Below are 10036 nucleotides of genomic sequence, written 5' to 3' on the forward strand. Positions count from 1 at the left end.
TACCACAGTAATCTTACATAATTACAGTATAGGATCAAAACCAAGAAATGGATACTGACACAATCCACAGAACTTCTTATTCAGATTTTATAAGTTTTATAAGCATTTGTGTATGTGTGTGTGTGTGCATACATGTGCACACACATGCATTCACATGTCTGTACAATTTTATCACCTGGATAGTTTCCTATGATCATCATCGTAATCAAGAACTAGTTCATCACCAGGGCATCTGGGTGGTTCAGTCGGTTAAGTGTCGGACTCTCCATTTCAGCTCAGGTCACGATTTCAGCATCATGAGACTGAGTCCCAAATCAGGCTCTGTGCTCAGTGTGGTGTTTGCTGGAGATCACCTCTCCCTCTCCCTTTGCCCCTCCCCTGGGTTATGCTCTTTCTCTCTCTCAAATGAATAAAATCTTCTAAAAATTTAAAAAAAAAAGAAAGAAAGAAAGAAAGAAAGAAAGAAAGAAAGAAAGAAATGTTTCATCACCAAGAAGCTCCCTTAGACTACCCTGTTATAGTCAGACCCAATCTCCATGTATACCCTAAACCTAAACCCTGGCCATCACTAAGCTGTTGTTAATCTCTTTAAGATTGTTGTTTCCAAAATGTTATTTAAACAGAACCATACAGTATGTAACCTTTTAAGACTAGTTTTTTTCACTCAGCATAATTCCCTTGAGATCCACCCAGGTTGTTCTATCAATAGTTCATTCTTTTATATTGATGAATAATATCCCATGGTACAAATGTACAAGTATGTTTATAGCAACAGTATTTAATTTTCTAAAAAATACTTCCAACAAAATCTTACAAGAAAACCAAATATCTAAATAAAAAGAAAGCTAATCAGTCTAATATAAGAGTCAGGAAAAATTGGAGGTAGGTCATCTTAACCTCCCCCCACCTGCATGCCTACTCAGAGTAACAGCGAAAATGGGAATAAAAGTCAGGCTGCTGTAAGGGAATCTATAGGAGTACATCTACTGTCACCTGAACTTTAACTTAAGCAAGTAGGAAAAAAGGATGCTGCCTATTTCTATAAGAAGAAAAAGTTTATCCATTAACTGCTTAATGAAACAAATTTTAAAGATGCAAAAACTATCAGTTATTGACAATAATGCCACATAAGAAACCACCCAAAACTCAACAGCTTAACAATAACCACTTATTCTCACATCCATGGGTTCATCAGCTGTTTAGATGACACTACTTTAAATGTTGCATTCGGAGCCAAGTTGGGGAGGGCAGTGACTACTACCCAAGGATATTCTTCTCACCGTGATGACAGAATGACAAGGAAACAAGTGCAAATAAGCAAAAGCATTTTAATCCTTCCCTCTTACCATATCTGCTAACACCCCATTGCCAAACCAAGTCACACAGCCAAATCCAAAGTTAAGGGGCGAAGAAATACATTCTACAACCATGAAGATAGGGCAAATATAAAGCTATAATATGTTACTACACAGTAGTTAAGAACTGTGACCAACAATTATAAATATAATTATACAGTAAATATAAAGCTATAATATGTTACTACGGAGTAGTTAAGAATCACGACCAACACACACACAGAAGACTTACTATTGCCCCAAATGTTTCCTCCATCTGAATATGCCTTTGCTTAAGCCTTTGGTCCCTGACAAAAATGAAAATACTGTCAGGGGTAACACTTTATTCGATAGCTTTATTTATCCCTTAGTATCAAAGTATTTCCTATGAAAAGAAAGAAAGGACAAGCTTGACTACAGAAGGCAGAGTAAGAGATTGGAGGAACCACCCAAAACAAACTTCTTGCTATCTTACAAATTTACTTAGGATCAGAGATTATCTATTCTCACAAAATAAGAGACAAAATACCACAACAGAACTCTGCAATCAAAATACAATTTTTTAAAGATCCTCTTTGAAGACAGAATTCCACATTCCAGACCATTCAGAGTTATTACCATCCCAGAAATCTGCCTGGTAACATTCCATGGGGACTTCTACAACAATTGTTTACACTGTCACTCTTGAATCCAGATGAACATTGATCTACCTCAGCCTTTCTCAAGTAGTCAGCCCCTCAACATCATTCTGATCCAAATGCAGAGATACAGGAAAACACAGAAAATATGTATTTTATACTTGTGGAATACCATCCAATAAATTCCTTTCTGATTAGAGAATACCTTCTCTATATAGGTCCTCTGTCCATGTGATTATTTACAAATACATTTTTGCCATTATATACAATAAAGTACCTTGGAGAAAGAAAACAATTTACTCTGTTAAACTGAACAGTCTGTGTTAACACTGTAACATCAAACTTCTGTGGTTAACTATTAGCACCACTCACATAAAATTTCCTAAAGTTTAGAGTTAGATGCAAATTCTATTTCTATAAATAAAATGAGGTTTTGAACATCACAAACAACTCTTCCTACAAATCCCACTTACCATCTCTCTAATGTCATTGAGATCTGCTTGGTTTCTCATTTTATGGATAGACTAATAAGGAATTAGTTAAAGCTAAACTATACTCAACAAAAGTCCCTATGCATTTTTCTAACTATTCACATGAATCAGATAGTACCACTAACTACATATTTGAGGACCTAGGCATTGTGCTATACCTGCACTGCCCTAGAGAAATGTATAGTTCAGTTAGAAAGACAAAAACATATAAAAATAGTAATAATAACTCAGGAGGCATATAAAAACTAACAAAGTAGGACAGATAGTAACTGCTACAGAAGTTCAACAAACAGATCGGTGTGGACTCGGCCTCACCTGAGTTAAACTAGAAAACATTAAGTGAAGAGAGAAAATATGTCAAACATCAAGAATAGTAAATAAAATAAAAAGAGACACTCCCATACACTGTGCCACATGGTAGTTATCTATCTAGAAAGGTTTTGGTAATGTCCTGAGATTCTTAAAACTCTTTGACACAGTTATTTCCTTCCTAAGAAAATAATGAGCAAAATGGATGGATTTCTTACAGGCAGGAGGAGGGATGGAAACCAACCTGGAAATGCTCAACTTCAGAGATTAGCTGATAAGATGTTGGTGTATCAGTCTATCAATTGTCTAATGCCACAACAATGCTGTACAATGCCCACAAACCCACAATGGTGTTCAAGTTTATTGCTCATATGTCTGCAGTCAGCTGGGGGATTGGCTCGAAGGCTCTGCTGATCTTAGGCTTACTCACACTGGCTTCAACAACAATGCTGTACAATGCCCACAAACCCACAATCGTGTTCAAGTTTATTGCTCATATGTCTGCAGTCAGTTGGGGGATTGGCTCGAAGGCTCTGCTGATCTTAGGCTTACTCACACTGGCTTCATTCTAGAGCAACTGGGGCCACTTGGTCTGTGTGATCCATATCTCTTCTGCCAACACTCAACCCGGCAAGTTCTCACAGCTATGATAGAGGCCCAAGCTGTCTGGAGACCTAAACTTAGAATTTCTTCCTCCTTCTAATCACCAAAGCCCAGAGTAAGAGTAAAAGGACACTACAAAGTTACATCAGGGGTCAGCAAACTACAGGCCTCAGGCATAACCTAGCCTACTGCCTATTTTTTTTTTTTAAGTTTTATTAAAATTTAGCCTCCCCCTTTCATTTACATATGGGCTGTGGCTCATTCATGCTACAAAAGCAAAGCAATTATGACAGAGACCATATGACCTGCTAAGTCTTAAATGTTTATTATTTGGTCCTAGGCTGTAGGGTACAGGGAATGAAACACAAGAAAAAGTATAGAATTAGGGCTACTTCTACAATCTACCACTGGAGTGTTGGTTCATCATTGTAAGACTTTTTAATGGCTTAGAAAAGACTCATAAAATAATGCTAAAAAAAAGTAAAAGAAGGTAAAAAAAAAAAAAACTATACAGGTAGTACAATCCCACCTCCACATGTATTACTTATAAATAATTCATATACATATATTATTTTCATATATATTTTTAAAGGCAAGCCACAGACCAGAAAATATTTGCAAGATACATAGCGGATAAAAAGGACTTGTATCCAAAATGTAAAAAGAACTCTTAAAACTCAGCAATAAGAAAACAAACCCAAGTTTAAAAATGGGCCAAAGATCTGAATAGATACCTCATCAAATAAGATACACAAATAGCAAATAAGCATATAAAAAGATGCTCACCACATTTGTCATCAGGGAACTATAAATAAAAATAACAATGAGATACCACTACACAGCTATTAGAATAGTTGAAATCCCCAAAACTGACAATACCAAATACTGATAAGGATGCAGAGAAACAGGAACTCTTATACACTGTTGGTGGGAATGAAGAATGGTACAGCCATTATGAAAGACAGCCGGCAGCCTCTTCCAAAACCAAACATACTGTTACCACAAGACCCAGCAATCATGCTCCTAGGTATTATCCAAATGATTTTAAAACCTATGTTCACACAAAAACCTGCACATGGAAGTGCACTGCAGCTTTATTCATAATCATCAAAAGCTGGAACTAACCAAGATGAATGAATAATAGGTGGATAAACAATGAATTGGTGGATAAACAAAGCATGGGATATTCTTCAGCAGTAAAAAGATGCAATCTAGTAAGCCACAAAACGAAGAACATTAAAGGCATATTGCTAAGTGAAGTGAAAGAAGCCAGTATGAAAGGCTACACATATTGTAGAATTCCAATTATATGACACTCTGGAAAAGGCAAAACTAAAGAGATGGTAAATGATTAATGGTTGCCAAGGGTTTGGGTTCAGGATGAATTGGTGAAGTATAGAGGATTTTTTGGACAGTAAAACTATTCGGTATGATACTGTAATGGTGGATGCAAAACATGAATTTGTCAAAGCCCATAAAACTTCATAGTACAAATAATGAACCTTCATGTGTGCAAATTTAAAAAAACATTAAGGTCAGGGGATTGAATGCAGACTATGACGAGATTCTAGCTGTGTTACAAATATATGAAACAAGGTCGCTGAAGGCGATCTGATCACCCTGAAGGTGCTGATCTAGTAATTAGAAATGAGTGCAGTCTACAAGACTAAAGCAAAAGGAACCACTCACAAGCCTAAGTTGTTTTTCACAGGATATAGGTTAATAATTCTGTACACTAGAACTCAACAATTAAATAAATGGATGGCAGATGATGAGAACAATGGCCAAAGTTAGAACAATCCAAAAATAAAGTAGCATTAGATAATCACCCAAAATATAAAGTATTCATGAATCCGTATTGTTATAAATATATGACTGAACAAATTAGTACATGGAGAAAAGAAATAAATTTTCCATAAAGAAAAATACCAAATAATTTATATAGATATCCCACCCTCAAGGAGGGACAGTATGACTCACTACCTCTTAGGTATAGTCTGTGCATAATGACTTCCTTCTAAAGTGTACATTATGGAAAGGGGGTAAAAGAGTAACTTTACGGTGGAGAAACCTAACAAATATTACCTCAGTTAGGTGATGAAGGCCAACATCAACAGTGATAAATCATGTTGATATTATGTGCTTTGATACAATGTCATGAAATAGCACTTTGCCTGTGGTCTTCCTCCCAGTAACCCATAACCGCAGTCCTATGAGAAAAACATTATAACTCCAATAGTGGGGTATCCTACAAAATATTCGACAAGCACTCCTCAAAACTGTGAAGGTCATCAAGAACAACGAAGTCAGAAAAACTGCCACTACCAAGAGAAGACTAAGGAAACATGACAACTAAATGTAACACAGTATCCTGAATGGGATCTTGGGGGGAAAAGAAAACATACATTAAATATGAACTAAAGAAATCTAAATAAACTAGACTTCAGTTAATAATAATGTAACAACATTGGCTCATTAAGTAATAAAAGGAGAAGCTGGGTGTGTCATATATGGAAACACTTTGTACCTTCTCAATTTTTCTGAAGATCTAAAATTATAAAAAATGAAGTCTATTTAAAAAAAAAAACAAACCAAAACTTCAACAGTGATAATCTCCTTACATTGGAAATATGGATAATTTATGCTTTTGTCCTTAATAGTTCTCTGGGCCACACACATTTTCTAGGATAAGCTCTATGCTAGTCTAAAAAGTATAAACTTATAAACTAGTGTTCAACTTGTTTAAATAGTGAACACTAGAACTGTGATTATAAATTTTAAAAGCAGACACTAGTATTTATTGAATTAAAATTTGCTATGAATCATATGCTAAGAATTTTAGCAATATTCTGTGTAGTGAACAGTCTTACTCCTTTTTAAAATGTGAAGAAATATAACATTAGAAAGTTTAAGTCCTACAGCTAATAGGTGCAGGTAAAATGACCCCAAAATATCCTTTTATTTCTATATAATACAGCTCCCCCAGAATTACTGGTACAGCACTTCATAAACTAATGCTAGTATATATACTATCTTAAATTACTTCACAACTGAGATACAAGGCAAATTATAAAAAGCCAGATTAATGTGAAACTGTGTCACAAGAAAAATGTGTAACAGGAACCACTGCAGTGCTAACTCCACCAAAAAAGAAAACAAAATCTCCATAGATAACAATACAAGCTGCACGGCTCTAGAAGAAACACAGTGGCTGCCAATCCTACACCTAATAACTTCTAAGTATTACAGAGAACTTGTTTTACCAGAAGGTATCATGAATCATACCTCTTCCCTAAGTAATAAAGCAGTTCTTTCAAAATGTGTCAAGTCAAAGAACTAAAATTAAACATTCTCCTCATACTACCTTGAACTTCAAAGAGATATTGAGACTGACTTCTTGCCTTCATCAAGGCTTACCATCCTCCTGCTCAAGTTATTTCCACATGTGACAGAACTGAAAAACAGAAAGAATAGCCTACATCTGTGCTTTTTATGATTCCATTTCATGATTCCTTAACTCACAGGGTGACTCGACTGAGGCTCCTCTATTTTTAGGTAAATTGGTCCACATCATGCAAAAAAAGCCAAGTGCAGAGTTGGGCGTGAACAAGGGAAACCCAAACTTGCCCAGAGTTATATTAAAACATCAGTATCCACAAACAAGATCAAATTCATGGGTAAAATAATGTGGAGAACAAGGCAAAAGAAAAAAATTAAACTCCCTTACAACTTACAGCATTGACAAGTCCTTGAGACAGGCAGAGAGACCTTCCCCTAGGAACTCAAGTGCCTCAGTGTTTACACTTTGCTAAGGGCAAAAGGCGATCTTGGCCTGACATTAACCTGACCTCCAGGATCTTTTAAGTGCCCCTTAACATATAATTAGAAACTTCATTTATCTCTACCCACACCAAACAATCTCCAAGCACATGGCCCACTGATACACATCTTAAGGGTCTCATGACTAAGGTTTTACTATAGAGTAGTAAACTACACTTTTTCTAACAGCAGCTAGCTAGCCCCTCAAGGTCCTGGAAACCTCGCTTCCAAAATTCCTTAGAGACGTAGGCTATCCCTAACCACCTCCCAACTTAAGTGTACATATAATCAGTCACTCTGCACAACCTCAACACAGCCCTTTCTGCCCACCAATCCTGTCCCCATGCTTTAGTAAAACCACTCTGTTTGCACTGAAGACACCTCAAGAATTCTTTCTTGACTGTTCACTCCTGAACCCCAACATTTCCACATCAGGTAAGAGCCTATCAAAAGGACACAGAAGCCAGATTGATGGGGTACAACATGAGCATCTGGAACAACATGAGCATCAAAACTAAAAATTCAGGGGTGTCTGGGTGGCTCAGTCAGTTGGGCGTCTGACTTCAGCTTGGCTCATGATCCCAGGGTCCTGGGATCGAGCCCCATGTCAGGCTCTCTGCTGAGCAAGGAGTCTGCTTCTCCTTCTTCCTCTGCTGCTCCCCCCGCTTTTACACTCACTCTCGCTCTCTCTCACTCTCTCTGTCAAGTAATACTTTTTAAAAAAATTAAAAATTCAACCGATAAGAACCCAATTTCCAAGTAGAGACAAAAGATTTGAACGCCATTCTACACCAGTGAAGATATACGAGTAACAAATAAGTACATGAAAAGATGCTCAACATAATTAACCATTAGGGAGACACAAATTAAAACTACAAGTAGATACCGCCATCCACCTATTATTATGACTTTAAAAAACATGGCAACATCACACGGTGGAAAGGTAAAATGGCACAAACCACTTCAGAAAACCAGTTTGGCAAATTTTTATGAAGTTAAATATACATTTACTATAGGATTCAACAACCCAACAACCCCATCCCTACTTTTTTACCTAAGTAAAATGAAAACTTGTAGAGAAATATTCACAGCAGCTTTACCCCTAATCATCAAAACCCAGACATTCAAATGTGCAACTGGGGAATGGATAGCTCTGGAACATCTCATTACTCAAAACAAAAAGAAACAAACTTGATATATACAACACCTTGGATGAATCTCAAGTGCACCACACCGTGAGAACAGACTCAAAGACCATATACTATATGATTTCATTTACATATTTTGAAAAAAACAAACCACAAGATCAGAGAGCATCTCAGAAGTTATGCGGTGGGTGGTTAAGGATGAGGAAAAGGCTTGAAAACAAAGGGGTAGCAAAGGGAATATTAGGGGAAATGATAAAATTGTTCTGTATTTTGGTTGTGGTGGTAACGGCGTGAATCTAGGTCTTTTGAAATTTATGGAACTGTAAATCACAAGGCTGAATTTCACTGTCAGGAAAAATCAAACAAAAAGATTATAAAGGAATAAATCCTCTAGTTCCTTAAAAGCAAAAACCAACTAATAACCCAAGGAAGCTTAGGGACATCAGGACTAATCAACAGCATGAGCCTCCCCACTACAAATGCACTGAGAATTTGGTATTACTTCTGGGAATTTGGTATCATTTCTAGTCCTGCTAAAAGGGTTTACCTAAATCTAATCATGAGAAAATACCAAACAAACCCAAATTGAGGAATAACTGGCTTGGACCCTACAAAATTTTGTAAAAAATGTAAAAATTTAAGAACTGGTCCAGATGAAAGAAGTTTAAAGAGATATGAGAACCCAGTGCAATGCATAATCCTAGATTTTTTTTTCTATGAAAAGCTTTACAGTTGGGACAAACTGATAAATTTCAACACAGACCACTGATTAAATGTCAGTATTGTGTCATTATTAATTTTATGATTTTGATCATCGCACTATGGTTATGTAAGAAAATTCCTTGTTCTTGGCATGGGGTGGGGGAGGATACTGAAATATTTGGAGGGATTACTTTAAATGGTTCAGGAAAAATTAACGAGAAAGAAAGCAAATGAAGTAAGTGTTTGCATTTAGCAAATCTGAGTGAAGGGTATCCAGGAATTCTTTGTACTATTATAACTTAGTCTGAAATTATATAAAAATTCAATTATTTAAAAAAAAGCAACATCCCTTGGGCTAAAAATAACAGGTAAGTAATTTAAAGGATAGAATCAATATGAACACATTTACTAAAATAGTCTAGGGAAAACTCTGGCACTTAGTATTGACTACAGAGGAGTGTCTAGTCCTGGCACTCAGCCTGGAGTTCTAGATTCTACTGTGGCAAGGGTTAGCTTGATGCTGTTAAATATCTGAATTATACAAGTAACTCTCTCCCTAAACTGTTTGCTTGCTCATAAAATGACCTTCACCTATAAAACACCTTCAAGTGAAGAACTGATTACAAAAAAAACTAACTGATCATACTGGCTTAGAAATTACTCCTATTTGTAAATTGGATTATAAATCAGCTTCTTGAGAATTTGAATACCAGCCTTCCCAAACTGTATCAACTCTGGGACATCAACAAGGGTTATCTGGGCACCTGTAGCCTGGGAACTATACTCTAAAATGGCAGGTTTATCAAGGCTGTGTAACTCTGAGAACTCTTGGCTTATTAGTTTTTCTACTACTTACATTCCTTCACCTTGACACAGCCTTCTTTCAACCAACAGGTTTCATTACTCATAAAGACAACATCAAAGAGTAAGTAAGACTAGGTAGGGGCACCTGGGTGGCTCAGTGGGTTAAGGCTCTGCCCTCGGCTCAGGTC

The sequence above is a fragment of the Enhydra lutris genome, unplaced genomic scaffold, assembly GCF_002288905.1.
Source record: "Enhydra lutris kenyoni isolate GAN:26980312 unplaced genomic scaffold, ASM228890v2 scaffoldscaffold2, whole genome shotgun sequence".
NCBI classification, from domain to species: domain Eukaryota; kingdom Metazoa; phylum Chordata; class Mammalia; order Carnivora; family Mustelidae; genus Enhydra; species Enhydra lutris.